The sequence below is a fragment of the Microcebus murinus genome, chromosome 16 (assembly GCF_040939455.1).
Source record: "Microcebus murinus isolate Inina chromosome 16, M.murinus_Inina_mat1.0, whole genome shotgun sequence".
Taxonomy (NCBI): Eukaryota; Metazoa; Chordata; class Mammalia; order Primates; family Cheirogaleidae; genus Microcebus; species Microcebus murinus.
Genome location: NC_134119.1, coordinates 19,791,937 through 19,819,545, shown reverse-complemented (window position 1 = coordinate 19,819,545; position 27,609 = coordinate 19,791,937). Strand labels below are relative to the sequence as shown.

At 39.2% G+C, this 27,609-nt stretch overlaps 1 long non-coding RNA gene across 2 annotated transcripts; it reads right to left on the bottom strand.

Annotated features, from left to right (window-relative positions):
• Nucleotides 1-11,375: 11,375 nt before the first annotated feature.
• On the bottom strand, nucleotides 11,376-23,877 carry LOC105880056 (uncharacterized). Of its 2 annotated transcripts, none has more exons than XR_001158004.2 (4): nucleotides 23,758-23,877; nucleotides 21,894-22,009; nucleotides 12,846-12,889; nucleotides 11,376-11,583 (listed from the first exon to the last, which is right to left on the bottom strand). It is a non-coding gene; the product is annotated as an uncharacterized LOC105880056 (long non-coding RNA). The 2 variants fall into 2 exon arrangements; XR_012912529.1 differs by lacking the exon at nucleotides 23,758-23,877 and adding an exon at nucleotides 22,690-22,914.
• Between the last annotated feature and the right edge of the window lie 3,732 nt (nucleotides 23,878-27,609).

The window sequence follows — 27,609 nt, the reverse complement described above, 5'->3', positions numbered from 1 at the left end:
AGTCATGAAAGTAAACAGACAGCCTACAGAATGGGAGAAAATTTTTGCATCCTATGCATCCGATAAGGGACTGATAACTAGAATATACTTAGAACTCACGAAAATTAGGAAGAAAAAATCAAATAACCCCATTAAAAAGTGGGCAAAGGACTTGAACAGAAATTTTTCTAAAGAAGACAGAAGAATGGCCAACAAACATATGAAGAAATGCTCAACATCTCTAATCATCAGGGAAATGCAAATCAAAACCACAATGAGATATCACTTAACCCCAGTGAGAATGGCCTTTATCAAAAAATCTCCAAACAATAAATGCTGGCGTGGTTGCGGAGAGAGAGGAACACTCCTACACTGCTGGTGGGACTGCAAACTAGTTCAACCTCTGTGGAAAGCAATATGGAGATACCTTAAAGCGATACAAGTGAATCTACCATTTGATCCAGCAATCCCATTGCTGGGCATCTACCCAAATGATCCAGTGACACTCTACAAAAAAGACACCTGCACTCGAATGTTTATAGCAGCACAATTCATAATTGCAAGGCTGTGGAAACAGCCCAAGTGCCCATCAATCCAAGAATGGATTAATAAAATGTGGTATATGTCCACCATGGAGTACTATTCAGCTCTAAGAAACAATGGTGATATAGCACACCTTATATTTTCCTGGTTAGAGCTGGAACCCATACTACTAAGTGAAGTATCCCAAGAATGGAAAAACAAGCACCAGATATATTCTCCAGCAAACTGGTATTAACTGAGTAGCACCTAAGTAGACACATAGGTGCTACAGTAATAGGGTATTGGGCAGGTGGGAGGGGGGAGGGGGGCGGGTATATACATACATAGTGAGTGAGATGTGCACCATCTGGGGGATGGTCATGATGGAGACTCAGACTTTTGGGGGGAGGGGGGGAATGGGCATTTATTGAAACCTTAAAATCTGTACCCCCATAATATGCCAAAAGAAAAAAAAAAAAAAAAAAAAAAAAAAAAAAAAAATGACCTTGCTAGATCCTGTCAATCCTCTCCCCATTATCATCAGAGTTAGAAGCCTGAAAACTACATTTCCCAGATTGCTTTGCCTACAGAGTTCCAGTTTATATTCCTCCAATGAGAAGTGCTTGGATGAGGTTGGATAGGCAGAACAGAAGGTATTCCACTATGGTGCAGTGCCAGTAGACAGGAGTGTAGGGTTCAGCAGACAGCAGATGTGACGTTTTGTTAGTGCCTTCTCAGGAGCCTCTTGAGAATTCCCCATCTCATGCTATAAGCAGATCCCATCTATGGCTGGATCCTACTTTTAGCCCCTCTGATAGACACCCTTTTGCAGCCACTGCTTATACATTTCTGGTAACCTGAAAGTCAATAGTACTAGAGATAGACTTTTCTATACTGAGAAAATCTAGACTTTTTGGGAAGAAATAGAAATCTTAGAAAATATTTAATTCTTCTTACGTTGTATTTAAAAGCCACCTTATGGCCACATGCTTCATGCACCCCTAAAACACTCCTTGTATTAATTCTGGCTAAATTGGAAAGACCTGTTGTGATTGATTCATTATCATTGAGTTATAGCATAACTTATTTTCAAGGTTCAAGGGGCATCATCCCCAAGCTTAAAATCATCCTCTATTCTTCTTTGACTAATACCATCATTCACTCCTTCTATTCTTCATTTAGCCATTCAGTGTTTATTAAAGCTTTGTGCTTATGCTGGGGAACCCGTAGTCCCAGGCTTTCCAACAACTTACAGTCTAACAGGGGAGACATACAGGTCATAACTGGGAAACAAAATACAGAGTTAAGTGTTGCTATAAAGGCTAACACAGGTGTATTGGTAACACATAGAAAAGGCTCTCAACTTAGTCATAAGGGGTCATAGAAGGCTTATTTGGAATATTGTTTCCAAGAAGACACATGAAGTATTAAAGAAGTGAGCCATGAGAAGTCTTCAAGTGTAGGGTGGGAGGAAAGAGCTCCTCCAGCTGAACACACTTTTTAGGAAATGGGTATGAGCCTAAAAAAGTGTAGAACAAGGGCCCAGCATGGAAAGCCCCCGAGGTTGTGATGAGCCCAGAAGAACCACTGCACCTGCTCCTAACCCACCAACATGGCCCAGTTACTGACCAAGGAAGAGGAGCAGGAAATAGAAGTCAGGCATTGGCCCAACCAGAGTAGTTAGAGAAGGGAAGGGAAATTTGTTGAAGAGCTAAAAAACTATGAGCAAATAGAAAAAGAGCTTAATAGACCACCGGTAAGTATTGGGCTATGAGTGGACACAGAGTGAAGTAAAGTAGTAGAAAATAAGTTTTTACTGGAGCAAGCCAATGCCCAAAGGAGCCCTGTGACGAAACCACAGTTTGCACTAGAAATCTACTTGACAACATTTGTATGATATCTGCTTGATGCAAGCATATTTAAAGACGATTTTTCATGTATAATCAGGTTTATCAGATAAAATACACGAATGTCAACAATTCAAGGAAATCCAAAAGTAGCAATCTTCCTCGAAGTTCTCTAGGTCTTAAAAGGGCTCAGATTATTAGCGGTAAAGATATTTCATGTTACTAATTATAGATAAATTTAATAAATGAAAATATGTTGCTATTTTTCCAACCATATTCTATAAGTAATGTTTTACATCACTGACCCAACAATAGAAGATATCACTAGTCTTTAGCTTTTTTATTATAACTACCAAGAAATTTATACTCAAGCAATTCATTAGGAAAGGCATATATTCCTACAGAGTCATTTGTTTATATAATACTTGGTCAGCCTGAACTGTATCTCTTTCTTTATGGAGTCTGGGGCCAGCAAGGAAGACTCCAACTTTCCGACATTAAGGGAGGAGAAATGTAATTCCTGGATAACAATCCAACTGATTAGTTCAAGAAGATGATTGGAATTGCAAAAACTGGAGAAAGGTAGTGTTTCAGACCATAAAATTATTTTCCAACACCAGCCTAATACACCCTGTTAGGATCATTCTTCCATGGCCACAGTTCTTAGACAAACTGACCAAGTAAGGGAAGTATAATATGTAGTATGAGAACCTTTCATCTACATTAGAAAAGAGTGAGTATATAACATGTATTTGGCTTGCCCACAAACTTAAATAAATAAATAAACAAATTAATAGATCTCTTTACAATTCATATTGTAAAAAGATACCCAAAAAGAGAGTTGTGGCAAGTTCAAAATGTTATGAGTATATGACACAATTTGTCCCAAGAAGCTCAACTTTTAAGTGGGAAATTATCAGCCTAATACCATTTGTTCCAATGATAAATTGGGGAAATATTGTTTTAGCAGGCAGGATAACCACAATGAGCACAGAAGAGAAACAGGAAAGGAATGTCCCCTCTACACTGCAGAGCCTACAGCCTAAGAAATGGGAAGAGCATTAAAGCACTCTGAAAAGCACAGGGTGATCTTGACGGATTAGGCTTACATCCCTAAAGCACAATTAAACATGAAATAGTTTTCCATTTCCTCAGGAGATTCTGTTATATGTAGGGCTGGACAAGTGAGACACTCTCTGTAGGCTGATTGGAAGACCTTCCTTGCCAATAATACACCTCCCTCAACTTTCTTCCACAGAGCCTGAACCCCTTTCCCAGATCACCTCTTTATATTCACACATCACGCCATGAAGTTCCTCCTTTAAAATGCTGACATGGTTCCAAGCTAGGGAGTCTTGTGAACATTATTTTTCATCTATAGGAACAAAAATATGTAGGATACCTAATTTATGTTCCAGTTTGTCTAAGAACTCTCCCTTAGGAGTCAGAATTTAATCCAGAGGGTTATCAGCAAGATGATTTTATATATTTTAGACCAGTATCCTACATACTTGATGGATTCATTGCTCTCCCTGGCCCCAGCTCTCCAGTGGAGCACCTGTGCTAGGATTCCTCTTGATGCTGTCCAGTCTAGAAGTGAGGCTAAATGAGGTAGCAATAAGGTCTAGATGCTAGGGTTTCCTCCAGGGAAATTTTCTGGGCTCTGGACCAGTGCCGAAGTGTGGGGGAGAAAGCGATACATAGCAGCAGGAATGGCAACAGAAACAAAAAGAGAAAGAAGAGTTAACTTTTAGAAATTGTTCAAAGAGCACATGAGTGCAGAAGTTAATAAAAGGAAAACATTAGCGATGACAGAAACCAAAGGTGGTGGAGGCTCTTGTTAATGGAAAGCAACCTTGAGGATTGAGTAGAAGCCCTGAACTTTGATTTTATTTATATTTTTAACTGGGAAGCAGCCTTTTCATGTTTCAAGAGAGTTCTTCCTTGAGAAATAAATGGTATAGGAGTTATTTCTATTGTGGTCTGAGAGCTACAACTTCCTTACTGGGTAAAAACAACACTTGGCTGAACAGTGACTACAAGAAGAAGAAAAAAAATCCATCACTTTCAGAGCATATGGAAAGAAGAAAAAAATGGGGACATTTTCCTGTGGATAGAATTACCTCTGCCTCCTCAGCTTCTTTTAGTTGTCCTAACTAGTTGGGATAAGGACAGGGACCAGCTCTCTTTGGTATAGTGGCAGATTGGATCACTCTGACTCAGAGTCATGGATGATGAATGCCTAAAACCTCTAAGCCCGATCATTCTATAAAAGTCCAAAATGAGTAGTTTTTCTTCACTTATTTCTGGTAATATGTAGAGCATTAGAAGGCATATGCTCACATTTATCTGTTATACTCGACTTTCACAGAGAAAATAAAAGGGAGTTATCTCCTCAAAAAGTAATGTTGAATCTGCTAATTCGTTAGCCATCCGGATGGTAAAAGGAATGCCCAATCATTGTTGTTTTTGAAGCTGCAGGCCATACTGAAGGCAATGGCTGGCATAAGTAACAAATGCCATTACAATAATTAGAGAAATTTTAAATGCAAATATTAATATTATAGACTTATTTTGGGTGGCTTGAAAAGCATTACTTTTCTAGAGTTACATAAAGATTTTTTTTCTAATTTTGTATATGAACGCTTGCACACAAGCTCTATAGAAAAGAAATGCTTAAAAACTCCAGTTAAAAGAACCCAACAGATATTTCTTAAATCTTAAATATTTTGACTAGGATAATATGTTTAATTCTCAAAGAATGGAAAATAGCATGCCTTGGTCTGAGGAATGCTAGTGTTCTTTCCACAGCACGCTCACTTGGGTCAAGTGAGTGTAATTACTTCTATGGAGCCAGTCTTTTTTTCAAAGACTTGATACTTCTCCATTGCCTCCTGGAATTGTTGAAAACTACAATGATTCACTTGGGTACAATTACAAGCATTGCTTTTCGGAGAGTGTTATATAAATACTACTTGGAAGAAAGAAGGAAGCTGAAAAGATAAATCAATAATTGGAAAAACTTTCAGATTTTTTTTTCACCATTTGTGATTATGTATAGGTAGAAAACAGTATGTACTTCTGTTACTATACTATTGTCTATAGCAAAAGCCACACAAAAGCATAATGGTCTTAGAGAAATACTTGCATGTGTACACACACACAGAAACACACAAACACACAGACAAACCCACACAACCAAATATTTGCAAGAAAAAGGAAAGTGAGACACATGCATTCATTCTCCTGGGTGGTGGATCTGATCCTGTGTAAGAAGATATGAGATATTTTGTCACATGCAGGGTTTGGGGGAGGAAGTTGGGGGAACCCCTTTTCTCCCTATTCTGCAAAGCGACATCCCAATCTGCGTTGTTTCAATGTGCCTTGGTGATAATTATACTGACTCATGAAAAATTACTCTTGTAAGAGCATCAGGGCCACACAAGTCAGGTTCAGGGGCCAGCAGTCAATTGGTGGCTGGGAAAGTGCCAGGTTTTGAGAAAAAGAGAAATTAGTTCTGAATTTTGCTACTTTTCTCTGTGGCCAGAATGTACTGTTGGAGGAAAAATTGTGCTGATACTTCAGCCTACTCTCTGTAGTTCTTAAAACAGATCTCCACCCCTTTCTCCTTTATTCTAACATACTCTGTGGCAAGGCAAAATTCCAGTGGTGCCATTTAAACATAAAAGCAAAGCCACAAAAATTTGCTGCCTCAATTTAAATTCCAGAACATAAAAGAGATTCTCAGGTTGCCTTCAGATCTTTGCTGTATATGAACTCTGGACTATTCAATTGCTGGTTATGGCCAGGAGTTTTCTCCAGTGTTGGGGTGTCTCCTGTTGCCCCCTCCTTCTCTAATCACTGTTCCTGGTTGGGTGTAGTGGGAAGCTCAGCTAAGCTACATGCATTCCACAGGACCCTCTAAGAGTAAACTAGAGTAGTATTCTAGAGCTGTGGTTCTTAAACTTTAATGTGCATCACCTGGAAGGCTTATTAAAGCACAGATTCTTGCACCCCACTCCCAGAGAAGCTGGTTGGCTGGGGGCAGATGGTGTGTGGGTGGGGACTGAGAATTTGCATTTCTAACAAGTTCCCAGGCAGTGTTGCTGCTGTTGTTCAGAGGGCAACACTTCAAGTCACACCTATCTAGTGCTGCTCACAGACACAAAAACAGGCAATCAGAGAGCTCATTGGTTCATGTATTCATTCATCTAGCATTAGTGACATGCAACCTGTCCCACCCCTCTGTCCAGCTCTGTGATGCACATCTGAATAAAGCCCAGGACAATAGGGCAGGCACATAAGTGTAATAATATGTTATAGGTTGTATAAAAAGAAACATGCACAGAGAAGAGTGAGGTGCAGAGGAGACAAGGCTCAAATCTCTTTGGATGAGCAGGTGGATCAGAAGCTGGTATGAACGTTGGAAGAAAAGATGTATCTTGAAAGGGGAGTCCAGAGTCGCCAGCAGGATGGCACCATAAACAGTGGCCTGAGGCTGCAGGAGAGAATATTGCATGTAGATGCGTCGAGACATATAGCCTGGAAAGAGGGAGAAAGAGATGAAAACCAGATGTAAGACTTGAATAGTCTTTGATGGTCAAGTCTTAGTTAGAGTCTAAAAGAAGCAATGGAATAAAGGATAAAAGAATATGAGAGTGCTAATAAGACAGAATCAAGGGAATTAAGAATAGATCGAATGAAAGGAGTGAAGAAAGGAAGATGATCAGTGATGGGGATCAGGGTTAGTGGGATAAGGAAATGAGTTTGCTTCTGGACATGTTAAATTCAGGGGCCTGCAAAATATGGGGTTAGATCTTTCTATTAGGTTGATGGACGTATAAGGACTAGAGCCCAGGAGAGAGATTTGGGCTGAGAATACTCAACTTTGATCATCAACAGTTGACTTCTTAGAAAAGAAAGAGGTTGCCCATTTGTTTCTCCATTCATTAAAAGTTTACTAGACACTTAGTACATGTCAGGCACATACAAAGTGTATATTAGTTTTCTGTGGTGACAAATTACCAGAAATTTAGCAACTTAAAACAGCAACAACAACAAATATACTACTTCACTACAGTCTAAGTCAGTAGTCCAGGTTGGCTGGGCTGGTTTCTCTCCTCCAGGTTTAACAAGGTTGACATCAAAGTGTCAGCACTTTGGGCTGTGTTCTTTTCTGGAGCCTCTAGGGATGCATCTGCTTCCAAGATCATTCAGGTTGTTGGCAGAATACAGTTTCTTGTGGTTGGAGGACTGAGGCCCCATTTCCTTGTTGGCCATCAGCCAAGCTATGGTCTCCACCTGGAGGCTGCCTGCATTCTTTCTCATGCCTCTCATGTGATACCTTCAGCAATGAGGAGTTGGGTCCTCTCATGCTTCAAATCTCTCTGATTTCCTTTCTGCCACACCTTCTGCTGCCTTTTCCCTCTGAGACATCTCTCTGTGAAGTGCCTCTGCTTTTACAGAGTTATGTGATTAGATTGGGCCCCCCTAGGTAATCCAGGATAACTTCCCTATCCTAAGATCCATAACTTTAATCAAATCTACAAAGACTCTTTTGCTGAAGAAGGTAACATATTCGTGGGACCCAAAGATTAAGGCATAGAAATCTTTGAAGGCCGTTCTTCCTGTCACAAAGAACTATAGATTCATATTCTGCATTTACCAAAACAGATACTTATCCTTGTCTTCAAAAAATGTATGAAGTAGGGAAATATTTAGATATATAGAAAATGAAACATGAAAAGTTATATAACTAATAAATATATTGAAATCTCTGAAGTACCACCAGAGTGTAAAAGGTACAGTGAAGAAAAATGAGGGCTAATCTGGTATGTAAAGAGAGGGAATGTTTCCCCAGGGACATGAAAATTGAGTTGAGATCTGAATGACAGAATTGAGCTATTTATATCCATGAAGAGGATCGAGGGAAGAACATTTCAGAAGTAAGGAACAACACATACAAATGCCATGAGATAAACATAATAGAAAGGGCCCTCTCACCATCTCTCTGTGTTCCTTGCCGCCTACTTGTACAGCAGACAAGGCAAAAGTGAGGATTGAGGCGGGGGGTAGGGGAACGACGTACTACCAGCAGTCCTAGGTTTCCATCTGCACAGCCAGAGCAGAACAAATTTCTCTTAAATGTCAACTCCATTAAAAAGAAATTCCCTGATTAGTCAAACCTGAGTCACTTGTTTATCCCTAGAAAAACACTAGGTCAGAGATAAGGTCCTAATATTGGGAAGTCCTGATATTTCCTAAATATTTTTTTTGTGTGGGGGAAATATTGTAAGAAAATAAAACAATATTAGCTCAACAAAAAGCAAAGTTCATAATATATAGGCATAGATATGGTACCTGTGAGAGAAAGAACTATCTAAAATACTTCCTATGTTTATGTCTTGATCATCTAAATCCATGATGGCCAAATCATGACCCATGGGCCAAATCCAGCCTTTTTCTGGTTTTGAAAATAAAGTTTTATTGGAACACGAACATGCCCATTTGTTTATGTGCTGTCTGTGGCTGCCTTTGCACCACAGTGGCAGAGTTGAGTAGTCACAATAGAGATTACATGTCTTGCGAAACCTGAAATATTTATTATCTACCCCTTTACAGAAAAAGTTTGCCAGATCCTAATCTGGATGGACAGATGTGCCTTTCAAGAGAAAGATAAAGTTTGGAAGGAAAAACACACATTTTCCTTTGGATGTGTTGAGTTCAAATGCTTTTGAGATATCCAAGTTGGAACAGTGAATACATATTTGGATGCCTGAAGTTCAATTTTTTAAAAACAAAGCTCAATAAGAAATTTAATAATTTCCTATACTCCTCAGAAACAACTTATTGTTTTGTAGCTACAGTAACAAGTTACCACCACAATCAGCCTTAAACCCACTTAATCAATCCATGATAATTTGCTCAGAGAAAGGTTTTTGAAAGCCAGTTAATGAGCAATAATGTCCTTCTTTTGAAAGACAACCAATGGGCAAGAGCTTCACTCTGGTGAACATACAAAAAAGTTGACCATCTCACTGCAGTGTTCCCCAAGCGATCATGCTTCCAGGTTGATATCAACCCATTCTCTGAACTGTACACTGATATCAACCCATTCTCTAAACTGTAAAAATCCCATGAAGTAAGTAATAAATTCAGCTTTGTGTTTCAGTTAATAAGTAGTGGTTTCTTCCTTCATCTTAGCCTCAGATTTTTTTAAAAAAATAAGTGTCTCAGAGCATGGAAGAAGAAGTGACAATCGAGTGATAGCATAGTAAAAAGTGAAGAGGGGGTAGGATGAAGTCATATGAAATATGACATTTAATGACTATGTAAAGGAGGATAAAACTACAGAGGTTACAGTGAAGGAAGGGCCAGGGAGATGGCAGGAAATTCACTAATATATGAAGCTGAGGCCAGAAACTGTTCTAAGAACTAAGAAAGATTCAATAGAATCAAATGTCATTGAGGATCTACATAGGATAGAAACTGAAATATGCCTACTGGGTTTGGTGATAGGAAGGTTGTCATGATTTTTGTGAGAACTGCTTGTTTGCGCCAGTGAGACTGAATTTAAGGTCAGAGGCTGAGATGTGAGTGGAGACAAGGAAATGGAAACAAAATGTATAAACAGTGCTTTTGTAGATAGAGAAAAAGATACTTTGGTGTCATTTTGTTTTGCTTTTTGTATGGAAATGTCTTGATCATGTTATAATGCTGATGTCAAAAATGTAGTAAGAATAGGTTGAAAATCCAGGAGAGCAAAGACATAATCAACAGTGTGGTGAATGCTTAGACAGGAAGAGAATAGGGTGGCAGTGAAGGAATTGGGTTTAGATAAAAACATAGGTTCCTATGAAAACCAAAACATGACAAAATTATAGAAGCAAGAATGGAGAGGGATGTAGATTGGGTGGTTATAGATTGGGTAGCATAAGGTTGCAGGAATATACATTTGATTGTTTCTTTTGTCTCTGTGGAGAAGAAAAGTGAAGTTATCCCTTGAGAGTGATAAAACAAATGGAAGAGATTGGCTGGAGTCTGAGAAAAGTTGGGACATTCTAGAGAAGGAAGCTTTGGAGATGAGTACCTAAAGAAATAGATAAAAGTGTTGGGGAATGGAGACTCAATGGGGGGGGGGGGGGAAGATGTGAATCAAGGTGTTTTTCATGATTGGCCATGAATGACCATTTGACTTTTAAATTTTTGTGCATGTATTAATTGTATAAGAATGGGAAATATTAAAAATAAGTGAATTATATATGAGATGTGTGGACAAGAATACAAATAATCTTTTCAAAGCCCTTTGCCCTAAGGGATGAAAGAGGATATAATTCCAGTAATAAGAAAGATACAGGATTGTAGAAGGTTTTCTATTTTATTATTTTAAATAAGATAAATTTGAGTGTACTTATAGGTTAAGAAGAAGAAGAAGAGGAGAGAGAGGATCAAAACACAGGCAACAGAGCAAGCAATGAAGGAGATGTGGGAGTAACAGGACCCACAGTACAGGGTAAGGGCTGAGATTCAGCACAAGCTGCTCTTGCCTCTGAACTGAAAGTGTAGAAGCTGGTGCAGCCTATGGCCCATGGCTCTTGTTTTATCCATAAAGACGCAGCAAGGACCCCTACTGCAAGTGACATCAGTGAAGAGCAGGTGGGTAAGTGAGAATGAGAAGATTGCTAACAATTTGGAATATCCTCAGGTAACTGAGGAAGTAAGCAAGTTATAGTGGAGTAAAAGAACTTTCAAGCCCAAATGATGACTCACTGGAGATCAGAGGGCAAAATTTATAGCAACAAAGATCTACACAGTGGAATGGTTTTCTTGAGGAACATTTATCAGCAACTTTTTGGAAGGATAAAATGAATGGCTGTGTTGACGCTGCTGTGCATGAGGATGTGGAAAAGATGAAAATTGACCATGTAAATATTTCACTGTGGAGAGGTGGGCTGTAGAAGGAAGGAAGTAGTGGACTGAAAGAAAGAAGAGGGATGGAGTAATTGAGATTTCAGAGTATCCAGAAAATCTGCATGTAGGGAACAAGTGAAGGCAAAACATGCAGGGATAATTACGGTCAGAAATTATGATATTAGAGTTGAAGATTTCCCAACCAGTGCCAAGATCCTGAAAGAGGGTGTCTCAAGGGGTGGGATGCAGGGTGTCTCAAGGGGTGGGATTGTAAGAAGGCAGGAACTTTCCACGTGGGTGAAGACAACCAGGGTGACTGCTGAGCCTAGAAGAAGTGGAAAGGAAGAGAGTAAATCTGGTGTCAATGCCCACACAATGATGGAATAGTACAACTCCCATGGGGGAACCTCAGAGGAGGGACATTGCCTAAATGTAGAATCAAAAGGATCTATAAGTAACCAAAGGTATCAATACCTTCCTAAACATTTCTAAACCTTCCCCTATCTCTTGACTCTGCTAAATGTGGTTCCCTGGACAGGCCAGCAAAAGAATCCAGTGTCACTTAAAAGTAAGTTGGACAAGATTAAGAATTGCTGCCAAAGGAAATTCTCATGAGAAAAACACTGGAGATGGTGCAATAAAAGGGAATCCAAGTCAGCCATAAAAATGTACCTGCCCAAATGCCTAGGGCCAAGATGAAATCAGGATGGGCCCGACAAAAAGCAATCAAGACACCAGGGCCAAATCAAAGAGAATAGCTCCTTTTAATTCCAACTTTTATATATGTGTATATTTGGGAAATATGAGTGTTCCCTATTGAATTGGCTGCGTACTGTGAGCTTAATGGCATGACAAATACAAAGATGAAGGGGGTGAGAGTGGATGGGCAGGGGCCAGCTCTGGGCAATGTGAAAGGACCGGTGCAAAGCCTGCTCTACAAGGGCTTAACCCATGATCTTGGTAGAGAAGACCATTTGGGGTGGTCAGTGGCCCTGTCCATGGAGAGTTCTGCTTTGCATTTGTGCATGAGAGCAGCATGGAAGCATTTGCGATAGATTGTGAGGTTATTCTCTGAATGTGTTTTCTGCCTTCTTCTGTTCTCTAGCATCAAATGTTGAATGTTTTCCAGCCCCTGTTGTGTGTCACACCAGGGCACTGTGAAGACACCTCTTGTTTATTATTTCTCCCCCTCTGTCTTCCTGCTCCGAGTTTCCCTTTCTTTAAAGGCAAGCTCTTTCTTGGCAATTTTTATCTCTGAGCTTGGAGCCCTTCCCCATTTCCTCTGACTCCTTACCCCCCATATGTGCTTTGATTTATTAACAAATCTACAGGGTGTCTTTGAACTAAGAGAATTTTAAAAATGATCACTGCATTGCTCCAATTTTCCTGAGCCATAAGCTATAAGCACCAACTGCCTAACTATTCACAGAAAAGGTATTTTAGGGAGTGAATTGGGGGCTACTGGGAAATCCCAGTGGCTATAGAGAGGTTTTCTCACAAGTTTCTGATTTTCAAGCTTTTTAGGCAGAATTGTCTGAAGCTGTGTAGGTTAAGGGCCTTGGAATTAAAATTATCATCATAACCTACCTCTAATGTCCTGTGTGAAAGCCAAGATTCTGAACCTCTCTGTTCTATAAAATAAGGAGAACAGAAATAACCAAACTTTAGGAGCTGTGGTCACAAAAGCTAAGAAATACTGCTATAAAACAATCAGGATTAGGATTCAGGAAAAGGGTCCCAGAGAAACACTAAATAAAATGATGTACCAGAGTCATCAGTTCAAGATTTGAGAACTTGGAGCAGTCTGGCTGCTGAATGCATTAATGTTCATCGTTAGCACCAAGTCAGGGCTTCCCTGAGGCAAAATTGTGCTGTAGGAAAACAGTGCAACCCTCAGCCTCTGCCCGCCCTCCATTTGGGATCTGTGTTTCAACCTCTGCAGCAGCAATGACCTTATTTCCCTATTAAAGTGCCTGGACCTCTCCATCTGTAAATTACCAACTCCAGAAAAATTTGCATAGTGTTCCACACATTCTCCTAATTCCTTCCCTTCACATTTGACCTGTCTCATGAGCAAACCTCCAGGACTCAGCTGTTTGCTGAATGACAGTAGATAGTGAGTGGATTAATAAGGGTTATAATCCTAGTAAAGTGTTTTGTGGGGTCTAAGTTACAATGTCTCAACTCAATACAAATATGTAGACTTTCATAAATTGCCCTTAAGTGTTCACTAAGTCTGGAAATTTTAAGCAAAGTGTCTATCTCACTGTGTAGAGGAAAGATTTTAGGTTATTTGGGGCTTTCAACATAGTGAAGTTGGCGTTATAAAAACAGTTGTTAATTCCACCTACACTGTGGAAGGAGGGCCATCCATTAACAAGAGAAATCAATATCTTAGGGCAAAGTTTCTACCTCGCTTCAAGAGAACATACCAATTATTAAGACAGCTTTATCCACCATATCCAACTAAACAAGAGAAGCCTCTTTGATGTTGACCCAACTCCTTCATACTTTAGGTAATGCAGATAAAGTCAACTTTCAACAATCATCAATAGGTGGATTATCTGCAAATCTGGTTTTTACCTTCTTATGTTGACATTGCCATCTATTCTGTCTACTTAAGCTCTCTAAAAGCATTACTGTTGCTTCTGTTTACTCTTATTCGCTGCATGCAATAATGATAATTCCTAACATTTGTTTGGAGTTTTATGGTTTTTGAAACATTTTCACATGCATTATCTCATTTGATGTAGCATCTACTAATCCAAAGTTGGAAGAAGAAATGTCTTTGAAATCACAATATTTTGTCATCAGTTTTTACCCCCTAGGGAAGGTGTATGCTAACATGTTTGAATTTGATTAAGAAACAAAACAAAACAAAACATATATGAGATCGTGTTGGTAATTTGCACATGCTGGAGTGGTGCCAGTGATAATACCAACATCAAATGGGAGAGAGGGAAGTGATAACCAGGTAGAAGCTCACCAACTGCCAGTTGCTCATAGCACCATCCTACTATTGGCCTAAGATCCTAGAACATCTCTCATGTTCAAAGTCAAGACCAGAGTCATATTTAAGAGTGAGTTTATACCTCTGTATTTATGATCAATTGCTGTTCAGCACAAATCACAAAGCAAGTCAAACGAGATAGCATAGTATTTTTATCAAATGGTTCTGGGACAACTGGATAGTCACATGCCCAAACGTGAACTTGGACTTTTACTTCACATCATACACAAAAATTACATCAAAATAGATCAGAAACTGAAATGTATGAGCTAAAGCTACAAAACTTTTAGATGTAAACATAGGATAAAATATTCAAGACCTTGAGTTAAATAAAGATTTCTTACATATGACACCAAAAGTGTGACACATAAAAGGAAAAACTCAACAAATTGGACATCACTAAAATTCAAAACTTTTTCATTTTAAAAGAGACCATTTAGAAAATAAAAAAAAAAAACAAGCTATAGACTGGGGAAAATTATAAATCATGTATCTGATACAAAATTTATATGCAGAATATAAAAACAACTCCTATAGCTAAATACATAAGGTAAATTACCAATTATAAAATGGGAAAACAATTTCAATAAACATTTTACCAAAGAAGATACATAACTGGCTGACAGCACATGAAAAGATGCTCAGCCTCATTAGTCATTAGGGAAATGCACATTAAGGCCATAATGAGATGCCATCTTACCTCCTCTAGAGTGACTATGATTAAAAAACAAAAAGACGCATAATGGCAAATGTTGATGAGCATGTAGAGAAACGGGAGCCTCTTATGTTATGGAAGGGAATGCAAAATAAAATGGGACAGCCCCTTTGGAACACAATTTGGCAACTTTTAAAAATATTCACCTTTATTTTACCATATGGCCCAGCCTTCCATTTCTAGGTATTACCCAAGAGAATAACATATTTCCACACAAAGACTTGCTCTTAACTGTTCATAATAGGATCATCATAATAGACACAAAGTGAAATCAAATCAGATGTTCACCAACCGATGAATGGATTAAGCAAAATGTGGTCTATCCATACAAGGGAATATCATTCAGTGATAAAAAGGAATGAAGTTCTGACAAATTCTACAATATAGACAAACATCAAAAACATTATACTAAGCAAAAAAAAGACAGATATGAAAGACCACATATTGTGTGATTCCATGCATTTGAAATGTTGAGAACAGGCAAATCTATAAAAACAGAAAGTAGATTAATGGTTGCTTAGGGCTGAGGCAGAGGAAAAGATGCAGAAGTGGATTGGGAATTAACTGTAAGTGAATATAAAGGATCTTACAGGGGTGATTAAAAAAGCTATAAAAGTAGATTTTGGTGATGGTTGCAAAACTCAGTGAATTTGCTGAAAATCATAATATAGGTGAGTTCTATGGTATGTAAATTATATCTCAATAAAGGTATCTATAAATGTACTTGTGAGTTATACACAAATATACATTATCTATCTTAATTTAAGAGGACAGCCATATGCAAAATCCCAAACTCTAGATCATCCAAAGAGATTTATCACTGCATTTTTTTGTAAAGCATGGCTTCCAACTTACTGTTGAATCTGAATTTTTCCTAGATTCGGTTAATTCACTTCCTCCATAATTGTTATGGAAGGAGGGCCTCAAACAAGAGGAACTTAGAATTAACCCAGTTTCCTTATCTTTTTCTGTCTTGCCCATGCAATTGTTCTTTGCTCCCAACTACCTTGTAGAGAATGTGTGGTTTCTCAGCCACATCAGGGAAAGAGGGCCTATTAACTTACATTCTGTCTTAGGGCAGAAAAACGTAGATATCTGTGGTTCAAAGTTGAAGCAGCACAGCTGTTCAAAGTTTTACAGGGCTTGGGGTCTTTATTCTACTTTCAGTTCTTTCATGAACCTTGAGGGTATGACATAATTCACCTGCCTAATTTTCCTTACACATTTATTCAATGATACATTCCTCATCTGTAAACTAGAATAGATAAAATTTTTCTATAGGACTGTTAATGAACTGTTAATGAAGGGAACAAATTTTATATGTATACACACACACACATATCTATATTATATATATATATATATCACTATTTCTTTAATGTCTATGGATTTTTGTGATTAATAAAATATAAGGTTATTAAAATGTTATTGAATTAATTATAGATATGTTTTTTTATTTTTTCAATCAATAGTTACTTGTATATGAATTATTACCTATATAATTGTAATTAATAGAATAAATATATTCTGATACTCCCAAATTTGAAACCACTAAACTAAATATTTCTAAAGTTCTCTTTATCTCAAAATTATATCTTTCAGCTTCTCTGAAATACACAAGTTAGATTGACGTGATGTGATGTTAACAAAAGTTGCAATTAATCATAGAGTTACAAATATTCTCAGCAAGCGTGAAATTATGCCAATACAGATAATCATAGTTGAGGTACTTCTAGTTTGAATTTCTTTCACTATTGGCAGATAATGAAACATTTACAATGCCTAGTTAGGATATCCAAACCAAAATGGCCATCAGCTGGTTGTAACATTAAAATTTTAACATAAAGGGAATGTTCTCAGAGCAGAGTGGCAGGCAGAACTCTCCCTTGGTCTCTGCTTCCTGAAGTCCATCCTCTGTAGAATCTCCTTCCCTTGAAGGACCTGTGACTATGGTGGGATGTCACATTGTGATTATGTTATCTGGGGAAAGTGAAGGAATTTTGCAGATGTAATTAGGGTCCCTGGTTAGTTGACTCTAAATTGATCTTAAGAGAGATTATTTTGATTGTGCCTGACCTCATCAGGAAAAGCCTTTAGAAGAGGGTCTACAGGTCAGAGAGAAAGCGGCAGTCAGCAGAGACACTCTCCTGTTGGCTCTGAAGAAACAAACTGCCACGTTGTGGACAAGGAGTAGTGGGCCTTCTGAGGTCTGGGGGTTCAGTCTTACAACCACAAGGCCTCGAACTCTGTCAGTAATAACCAGTGAACTTGAATGTAGACCTCAGATGAGACTGCAGCCCTGACCGGCACCTTGGTTTCAGCGAGGTGAGTCTCTGACCAGAGGCCTCAGCTAACCTGTGCTTGGACTCCTGACTCACTGAAACTGGAATAATAAATTTGAGATATTTTAAGCTGCCAAAAATTTGTAATAATTTGTGTTAAGGTACCAGATCTGTGATAATTTGTTATGGGGTAATATGGGATACAAAAGGACTATAGTCAGATTTAAACAGGTGCAGAATAGTGTTCCTGAAGAAGCCCAGCCCCATTCCAACCTCCGCCCATCACGGCTCAACGTCAGAAGTCTTGGCTAACAAAGGCACACTGTGGTGTCTTCAAAGGCCAACCACAGGGCAGACTGAATACGGTCTCAGCCCTCCGTGTCACAGCCCTCAGTGCCACGTGATATGGGCTGGGCATTGAGAGAAGAAATGGGAAGTTAAAGGTATTTGTACCTTCCTGTGACAGAAGCTACCAGAGAGGGGTAGCAGGATTCTGTCTGTGTTTACCTGGAATTACCCCCAACAAACTCCCTTCACACGACCACCCAGAGCCACGGGTATGTGCTTGCCTTAGAACAGCACAGCTTAAAGGCACAAATGCAGTGGCTAGTCCTGGAAAAGTTGAGTTCCTCTCCATGTTGACTTGGTGACTACAAAGAGTAGCAGCTGACGACATTACATAATGAAAAACATAATTCAAAATTTCTGCTTAATCAGCCATCTTGATAATATCTCTGCCTTCTCAGCTTCACTCCAAGCTTTGTTCCTGAAAGGTCGTGAGCAAGGCTTATTCCTGTAGCTTTATAGAAACTCAGCCCAAATGACGAGCTTCTGACCCATCTCCTAATCCAGACAGCCTCCCTGTCCTGTCCATTCGCTGGGTCTCAGTAGCTCACAGCCACAGTGGCTGGAGCAGCCTTGCAGGGATGGCAGCCCCCAGCATGAGGGACGGATGCTGCAGCGTGCTGGCTGCTGGCCTGTTTCAGTACAATTATCCCGCCTGGGTGTTTGCCCATCATATTATAATGAATTGCTTTGGAGGAAAAGATCAAACAGAGGGGAAAGCCTCCAGAGGAAGAATACATCTGTTAAAAACTCCCACCAAAAACGTTATAAAGTGTTTTTGTTTACTAAATCTTTCAAGTCTAAAACTGGTTCAAGGACAACTTAGCAGCCTGTTGTGAGAAGAGAGAGAAGGACAGAAAGAGAGTGAGGGAGATGAAAGACCAAAGAATCCCCCAAAGCTAACTAAAAAGTAATGCACAGACACACACACACACACAGAAGGCCATATGGAATCATAGATGATTTTGTGCAGGAGAAATATCTAAAACATGTTTATAAATAGTGATACACACTTTGAGATTGCCTTTGCGTATGCATTTAAGACAAAAAGATTTTAACAACGTGTAGAAGTGCTTTCTGCATGAGCACATGCAATGCCAGTTTAGGGTTATTTCTAAAGATTTTAATTATTGCCTTTGTACCTGATTTCAAAAGAATTCAAATGAACAAATTTGGTTACATCCTAGGAATTCTTTATGCTCTCCAGCGAATATATACTCTCAAGTTTCAGCAATTACTAGACATTTGTGGCAACCATCATGATCCTATAAAATAAAACATGCATTAGAAAAAGGAGATGGGGTGGGGAGGGGGAAGCTTCCAGGGGCCATAGATTGGGTATCTTACTTATTACATATACAATATGTTAAATGCTGAATTTTACCCTTTGAAAATATTCTGATTATAGGTAGAGTATGTTGAAGTTTTCTATCCTATGACTATTCTGTAGCACATGTAATACTTAGTATGGAACACCAAATACGTATACTAGAATTGGGAAATCAGACTGGAATTTGTTGGAAGCAGAGCAATTGGTCCAAAGACCCACAAGCAAGATGACTGATCCTAAATGCTTTCTCAAGAAGTCATAACTGAGTCCCCCTTTCTTCTGTGTCTCACATCTCACCCTGCTTTCTCCTCTTGCCCCTTTGCTTGCTATGCAAAAAGACAAATAGTTCTTTAGACCCCCACAAAAGCCCAGGAAACTGGACAAAGAATGACAGGGTTGGGGCAGAAAGGGGGGAGCCCCCACCACAGAGTTGCAAATAGGTCTCTCTTTCTTGGGTTTGCACAGAAAGTCCTCTGAATAAGCTTGCAGCCGTCTTCCCCTCACCTTCTCACAGATTGTTAGTATAGGCAGTAGGAAAAAAGTACACACAGAAGGGTTTAGAGGGAGAAAAGAGGGCTCTGGGAAATTTACTAAAAATGAATGTGTTTTATTTTCCTGAGGAATATAAACAGTTCTTGATTCTTGCACCAAACTATTGCTCCACTAATGCTGAGGGGCTACAAGTAGATTATTCTAGGCACAGATCAGCTTTCCTTGCAGCCGTAAGTGTAGAGCCCTATGGCCCTTATCAAAACCATTTCCCCCTCCTAGCTTAGCTGCTGACTATGACTAACTACAGCTACTCTCTCCATCAGCAAAGGCAGGGCAGGCTGCTGTGAGGAGCAAAGACTGAGGGGTGGCTTGTCTGCACAGCCGAGGAGAGGGCAGGAGAGGTAAGGGATCATGCATGGTGATTCTCAGGTTCCTGGGTGCCTGAGTCTCAACAGGCCATCCTGCTTCCCCTAAGGCGCAGGCTACAGGCACCTGAGATTATTTGTGTTTTAGTTTGTGAACAGCGTTGAAGTTGTAGTGATCAGACAATGTAAACTGGAAACTGCCTGGGGCAGAACCCTAGTTCAGAGAGAAGCCTCCCTTCCTTAAACCCTGTGCCTCCCTCTCCCCCACCTTCGGTCTCTTGCTGCTCCTTATGATGCAAAAAATGAATGGCATCTGGCATTCTTCGAGGCCACTAGACTTTTACTGTCAAGAAGAATTCTAGAAGCAAACATTTTTAATCCAAAGGGGTAAGTCTCTAAGGGTTCCACATATAGACACCAATATCTTGTAAGTGGAGAAAACCTTATAATAGGAGAAGAGTGAGCTTCCTAATCAGCCTCCTTTCACATCACCAAGGATCCATGCTTTCTCCCTTAATAAGAGTCTTGGTTTAATAATAGTTGTCATTAAAAATGACCTCTAAAATCTATATAACTCTTTTTAGCCATTTTAAGAATCTATTTTTTTCTCTTTTTGGTGCTCAGAGGGTTGTTATGATAAAGACCCATAGGGTATAAGAATGTCTTTATTTTGCAGAATAAACTGAGGCTGGAAATAAAACTATGCAAAATGGTGACTTAAAACATGTACGCATACATGTTTGTGCATGTCTTTTTAATATTTATAGAAAATACATGGCCATTAAAATTTAGGGGAAAATTACACAGCAATTCAGAAAAAGTTAACCATCACATCACCCCCCTAAATATTTCTACTATGGACTCATTGATGGATCATATTTTCTATGAAATTGTTTTTTAATGTATGGTGTCTTATATTCCAACCGTTTGCACAATTTTGTATCCGTATACTTTTCAGTAATGTTAAGAACATAAATAAATTTGCCTGTCAATTATTTATTTTCACAACAAAACATTTTCATGAATGAACATGCCTTTGTGTGCTAATGATTTCCCTGATTTTTAACCTTAAGATGGTTTTGAATGCCACACCAATATAACAAGTGCTGTGTTCATGTTCAAAATCTTTGCACCTTTTTTTTTTTGCTTTTTAAAAAATAAGCTTGTTAAATTCAGCCAACTAATGTTCTGAAGAATATTATTAGATTCAGAATTTTAAAAGATAGTTTTAAATGAGTTGTTTTGAAAATATCTGTGTTTTATATTGACTTTATTCAGGTTTTTTTCTCTTATGTAGTCACATCCAGTCTTTACACTTCTATAAATAAACAAATGTTATAGTTCTTTTTATTATTAACTATTTAAAATTTTGTTCAAGATATTCCATGAAGACATCCATTGGAATAAAATTACCAAGTTAAAATTAATTCTGAAACCTTTCTTTAACAATTGTTTCTCATAGTTCTGTCTATGTTGTTTAGTTTTTAAATAATTGCCCAAAGTGGATAGATGTAACTAGACAGATTACTGAGAGGATATTTTGGAGAGAGGCAGGGCCTTTTATGTAGGCATAGATATTACAACAAGCTTTATGTTAAAGCCAAACTTAGACAATAGTCTTGCCAAGCATTTGTGGCACAAAGCAAAGACAATATTCTGCACACACGTTCACATACCCACATTTCCTCTGCTTCTTGTCTCTGGCCTTCTAACTTGACCTTGCTTATTTGCTTACTTGGAAATATTGGCATTCTTTCTCTCTCGTGGAGTCACGATTCTAAAGCATTGGGATCCTTTAAACAGCTAAGGATCTTCCATTTTAATGGTGTCTTAAAGAGTGAGAAAATATTTAGTCATCATGTTGATAAGTTTTATTTCCTATCATTGTCATATTTTGTAAACTTCCCCAATCACGACATTTACCTTCCTAGATAACTGTGCACTTGGCTTATATTATTTATTTTTTTTTTCTGCATTCTTTATAGCCCTTCTTTTTTGCCCCATGGACAACTGTGTGTCCCAGCATTACAATACAAGTGCGCACAAAGAAGCTTTATGTCCAGAGAAAAATTAAACATTCCAATGGCTTTTCTTACCAAGTCCTGACACAGAGTGACCCTTGGCATCTCATTTGCAGGCACGCAGTTGAAGATGGTAGATAGATAACTTGAAGCAAGTCTCAGCCCTGGAATTCATGCTGCTTTGTGCAGTCCTGAAAAGAACAACGTTTAGAACATTTATGACCCATAAAATTTATCCTCTCGGGCTGAGCCCACAATTTGGGGGCAGTAATTATGCATGAGAGTAAAATGCAAAGAACGTAACTTGGAAGCAGTTTCGCTGAGTCCTCTAGAAATGAATGACTATTTTAATCAAGCTACCTACATTTGGGCAATTGCCCAAAATATTTGGCCTTTCACTCTTCTCCTCTTCCAAAGCTTACCCTCCTGAGTAAATAAAACAATGTTTTCAAAGAACTTACGCCCTACTTTGAGTTGGTATTTTTCCTTAGTTACCTTCACGACGCTTCTAATTCCACTCTGAGGTGCAAACCTGACTCTATTCAAAGGAAAAGGAAAACAAAACAAACAACAAACAAAAAATAGTTGAGGAGAGTAGTGTCTCCAAAATCTACTACTGAAAACCTAGTTTACCTGTATTTCAAATATGGTCCACTCTCGCCATCTGCTGGCTGCATTTTGGTTTTTCTTTTCAAAAGAGAATAATGGCACGGACACAAGTGCTGACTTCAATGCGTTTTGAGGTATTGTGCGGTATGTGTGTGGAAGGTGGGCATCAAACTGCCCAGCATTCAAATTCAGTCTATTTTTGAGCACTTGTATTCAGTTGAGTCTCCGCAGTATACAATTTGGTAAAGAGATTTATACTTACGGAGTCATTATCACAGATAAGACGAAGTGGAAACGGACCAATCACCGCATCCATTAAGGAGAGCTCCTGTTAAAAGGCCAGGACACAGATGCTGGTTCCTAGTAAGTGGCCAGCTCTGAGGACTCAGCATATTTCTTCTCTTTGATGGGAACAATAATGACTTAACCCCATGAATGTAACTGTCTCCCTCTAGAATCCACTTTTCTGAATATTCAGAGCTCCCAGATGGTTTTGTAAATTTCACCTAAAGAGATTTTAACCAATATATCCCTCCTCCTAAAGGCACGCCTTGCCTAACTGACCAAGGCATCCCCAAATATAACATTAACCAATCCATTTTGAGCACTTCACTCAAACAAGTGCATTGTATTAAGGCTTACAACAACCCTAAGAGGTAGCTATTATTAACCCTGTTTGAGTGATGAGGAAGTTCAAATCTGGAGAGGTTGATGATGGAACTGCTATGTAACAGAGCCAGGACAGAGCCTGGATGGGAACCCACTTCCATGAGCCACACCTTAACCTTGAAAAGATGCTACTGCCTGAGCTCTCTAGGTAAACCTGTTTGTGCTGGTGCAGCGTGCCGCTGACAGCATTCCCCCTTCTCAGCTTAGAGCCAGGAGTGATCTAACCATTTCTCACGCCTCACTCATGTCCACAAAACTTGCTTTTCAAAATTTGTCTCCAGAATCGCTTGTTCAAAAAGCCCTTGCGAATGCCTCTTTCTCTCTGAGCCCTCAGGATATGCCCATCCTATAAATTTTCATTTGGTAGCTTGTTTGCTTTGTGTTCCTCCAATGTTCACTGACAATATATTCATTTGACTTGCCACCATTGTCAGAGTGTACTTTGAGGGGACAAAAGTGATTGCTATGGCAAACTGGTGTCTCTCCTACTTAGGGCTGTGTCCAGGTCTTAGGAAAAACTCACTGTGTGTATCTGTGTTATTGGGCCCCGTGGGCCAATGGTATTGCTTTTTTCACTCTGTAACCTGTGCACAATAATAATTCAAACAGGCTTTCCAGATAGATAAAATGTTTTCTAAGAAATCAACAAATCTATATTTACCTTTATCGCCCACATCCTGCAAATACATTTTCTTCAAATTCATTTTCATTGTCTTTCTGTTTTTCCTTTCCTTCATGTTTACACTCAGTGACTGCTGCAGGTAGGATTCTCTGGAATCATATGCTGAAACAGAGTTTGGGGTTCAAGATGTTTATGTTTTTTAATGTTTTTTTTTATTTCAGCATATTACAGGGGTATAAATGTTTAGGTTACCTATATTGCCTTGGCCCCACCCGAGTCAGAGCTTCAACCGTGCCCATCCTCCAGATGGTGTGCACTGCACCCATTAGGTGTGTATATACCCCTCAAGATGTTTATTAAGGACCAATGCCTGTGGAAGACAGAGGGGAAGTTCAATGGAAAGGGAGGCCTGTAGAAGTCTCGCCCAGCCAGCGGGGAGCTCTGGAGTAAATACTACATCATCCATCAGAGTTGAGCCCCAATTGGCAAACATGACCAGGCCTTTATACCCGCCACCCTTCACTCACTCTCAGGCTATGGGCTGCTCCAGGAGGGGGCAACTCGTGAGGAAGACCCTGGGGAGATGATAGACCGTCTGCTGACTCTACTCCCTGCAGCTGGGGGCAATCACAGTGGCACAAACCCTGCCCGTAACTCACACACAGTGCTTTCTTTCTTATAATTTGTGTTGTACAAGCTGTGCTTTTACTGATGCACGTCCTCTCTCTCTTCTCACTAGAAAATTTACCAAAATGCAAAGGAGCTGCCTCGATGTCTATTATCTACATGTCCATGTGAGCCCTAAGTAGCTGACAAGAGAAAAGAAGCATGGCAAATTGAGAGCCCTACCTCTCCATTTGACCAGAAAGATTTCAAAAGGGCTTTCACATGTTTCTTAAGTTCCTTGTAAGAAAGAAGAGGGGAGAGGACCACACTGCCATCTCCCAGGAAAGGAAGTGTAAGCATCTGGTTTCACCACCGTAGGCAAAGTCCCTGACTCTGTACGGGTAGCCATTGAGGTTCTCCGAGCAGCAGCTCGCTGCAAAGAAATAGATGTGAACGATGTGTTGGGGAAAATTCCTGTGACAGATAAAAGGAGCAGGATGGAAAGCCTGCAGTCCACAATGTAGGTCTAACACCTGTGAAAGAAGAGAGGGAAGAGGGAGGTACCAGGAGCCTCAGAGCACAGCACAGCTCTGAGAAGGTCTTGGCCAGGTCAACGTGCAGCCCCCGAGTAGAGATTGCTCATTAAAACAAGCTCTGCTTTGCGTAGGGATAACCTGATTCTGGCTCCCTCACTGTACTCAATAAATAGGCTGGGGATAGCCCAGGAAGAGTAGATACTCTGTGTGAATGGTATAGCAGATGGACATTCTTAGCTAATAGGCTCCTCATGGAAGGTTCTCTCCCAAAGGGATGTCTAAGCAGCATACTCCTGGAACTGCTATAATACACTTACGTTTGCAGCACTGAATTCTCAAGAATTCACTATTGTCTTAGTTAGGTCAGACTTCTACATTTAAAAAAATACCATAGAATGGGTGACTCTAATCATAAACATTAATTTCTCACAGTTCTGGAGGCTGGGGAGTTCGAGATCAAGGTGCCAGCAGACTGGCTGTCTGGTAAGGGCCTGCTTCATGGTGTGCAAATGCTCATATTTTTGTTGTAGCCTTACATAGCAAAGAGCAAAGAGAGAGAAAGCAAGCTTTCTTGCATCTTTTTTTTATAAGGGCACACCAATCTCATTCTTGGGCCTTCTACCCTCATGACTCAATCACCTCCCAAAGGCCTTACCTCCTAGTATTATACCAACTCATTGGGGGGTGGGATTTTAACATATTGGGGCGGGGGAGGTGGTACACAAACATTCAGTCCATAGCAATAGTGAACGTAAAGGGACACATAAGAAGGTTAATTATTTCCATTTCTTTTCCATGACCATTTAATCCTGATCCTAAAGGAGGGTCTCTAAATTTACTCCCCAAATTGACACCTGGAGCAATTGAAACTTAAATCAATAGACCAATAATAATAATAAAAGCCAGCATCTTAACCACTGAGGATACTTAAACATTTTTAACCATTGTGACTTTAATGAGAACTCAGCAACACATCAATTATATAAAGTTACAAAAATGTTAAATGAATACTGACTAGAGGCCAGATATTATGCTGGACCAGCAGAACCAAGTTAAATCAGGCAAAATCCTGACTGCAGAGTTTGACAGCTTGGATAACTGACGGGTACGATTTTGTTGCTGTTTTTTGCTTTCAATTATTTCTCTCTTTTCATTTAATGTTGCTATTATTTTCTTTTTCTTTCTTTCTTTCTTTTTTTTTTTTAGTTTTTGTCAAAATAATATCCATAGGTCAAGAAACTGAAATAATGCATAAAATCTTGTGATAAAAAGCTGCCGTCTTCTGCTTTCACTCTCCCTTCTTTGGGTGACCGTTTCTAAGCTGCTTTTTCTGAAGTCACTATTTCTGTACATTTCTGCTGTACTCTTTTTGGTGCTTCCTTCAAATCTTCCAAATACTATTTTCTACCAATATCTCTTGAACTATCAATTAGATCTTATCTCTTGCCTTTTTGCTGTGTTGAAGTCTAAAATATCATCAATCTGTTAATAAAGCAAAGCTAAATTCACTAAGGCAAAATACCACCCTGAGAGTGTTTTAGTGCTGTCCCAGAGGGGAAAGTCAGAACACATCTAAATAGGTTCTGAGGATCTGCGCTCAAGTAGTTTAAGCAATTGAGATTGGGCATTGATTGTTACTTTGTGAGATGAGGATCTTAAAATGAATCTGGGTAAGAAAATGTTTGAGAAGCAAAACATTTTCCCAGGTAAGTCATTGAGACAACTCTTGTCCCAGAATAATTGATCTACTGGCATTTCCTGAGAGCAATAGGAAAGTTATTTACTGATGAACAATAATATATTTTTCAGGCAAAGTTTCTCTGATGCAAACAACTAAGTCCTTTCGACAAAGGTTGTCTTGGTTTTTTGTCCTAATAACCAAGTGATGCTGATGAAGGTGGTTGCAATTCTCAGCTTCATGTGGATTTAGCCTATTTATCCTTCCCTGCTATCTTCCTTTCCTACTTCTTCTCAACAGTTATATCTCTGTTTTTAATTCCCTTTGTGGTTGTATTTGGTAACTTTGAATAGCTTTCACTGCTATCCTTTTTCTAATCTAGCGATTTTAGCCTTTGACTCTTCCTTGGTGAGATGAGTTATCAAGACTGCTACTTTTCCTGCATTTCTTCTCCCTTCCTGTCTACCAATTTCTGTTCAGCTGGGCTATTTGCCAAGGTTTAAAACATTTGTATTATGCTTTTAACCATAATTACATTTTCTGAGTTGTCATTAATGACTGAGTCAACAACTTGAAAATAACAAGATGTGTTTATATTAATATAATAAGAATAATAAACTTGTACAAACATTGGCTATGTGCAGAGCACAAATTTAAGTTCTCTATGCATATTAATTGATTTCAACTTAACAGTAAGCGCTATTGTTAGCTCAATTTGATAAATGAAAAAACTGGGGCACAAAGAAGTTTATCTTGCCCCCAGTGATTTGATGACTACCCTTTTAAAATGTCATGCCTTCATTCTCTGCCCTAGAACAGACACTTTCATTCCACCATGCCTGTCCATTTGTCCACTGCACAAAGGTTTTTCTTATTTGAGGCCATTTCAGAGGTTGTCTTCAGTATTTTGAGTTTTCTCCCCCAACTCTTCTCCTGGACAATTGTTACTTACCATGCAGATGTCAGCTAATACTTCCTCCGAGAGATCTTCTGTGAACACTGTATATCAGAGGCTGCCTCTGCTTTTCTCTCTCAGAGCATTCATTATGTTCTTTCCTCAAAGTCCCCACA